The sequence below is a fragment of the Pempheris klunzingeri genome, chromosome 15, assembly GCF_042242105.1.
Source record: "Pempheris klunzingeri isolate RE-2024b chromosome 15, fPemKlu1.hap1, whole genome shotgun sequence".
Classification (NCBI taxonomy): domain Eukaryota; kingdom Metazoa; phylum Chordata; class Actinopteri; order Acropomatiformes; family Pempheridae; genus Pempheris; species Pempheris klunzingeri.
This window is the reverse complement of record NC_092026.1, coordinates 7,467,303-7,468,286: the sequence shown is the minus strand read 5'-3', so window position 1 is coordinate 7,468,286 and position 984 is coordinate 7,467,303.

The window sequence follows — 984 nt, the reverse complement described above, 5'->3', positions numbered from 1 at the left end:
CACTGTCGGATGCAGTGTGGTGGTGCAGTGTTACTCTCCTCAATCCAGGTGTTTGACTGAAAGGCTTAACCGCTGATGGAGAGTGAAAAAAAACCAAAACTCCCCAGAAACCCACAACTTCTGGCTGCCTGACAAAACCTCTGAGACATTCTTAAGAGAAATGCATTAAAAGAGCCATTAGAGATACTCTTTGTAAGCAGATATAAGACAGCAAAAAATAAGTAGGAGACTAAATTTGAGTAGGAAAAGGACAAATGCACAATACTTTATGTAGGATGTGATGAGGAAGATAAAACAGGACAGTTAAAGAGAAAGAAATGATATAGAAAGGCAAGACAGACAGGGGACAGAACTGCTTTCATTCTTGATATTGCAATGTCAAAGTAGCTTAGAGATGTGTGCAAAAGATGTTAAACTGGAAAAAACAGCACAGAAAAAGAAAGTGTAAAGAGGTTTCACATATTTCTGTCTTTCTGGCTTAGCAGGATATTTTCCTCCTCTCCTCACACCTTTAACCCTCACTCTTCTAACCCTCTGCAACAACACATGCTCTCATGTGCTCTTCTAATCTGGGCGACTCTTTCAGCGACTCATTCAGTACCTCTTCTCCTTCATCCTTCTCCCTCCATCACCATCCTCTCTCATATATTCAGGTGGAGTCAGACCGGCAGCGGATCCCCGTCTCAACTCCTCACACACTTCCCGGGACTGCACTGCTGCAATGTCTGATCTTGACGTACCATCAGCTTGAGATTCTTCTCCCAAAAGAAACTGAACAATCTCATGCTCCCGTCTTTCCTGCCTGTGATTTCCATGTGAGATTCTGCAGCACCAGGCAGAACTGGCCTGGACCACTGACTTTCAACTTCACATAAGAACCACAAGGACAATATTTAAGCTCCATAATAGACTGTTAAGTACTTTTTTTACACAAACAAAGCCTTGTTTTTCTCGGAGCAGCTCTAGTGGCCTTTGCCAACAGCC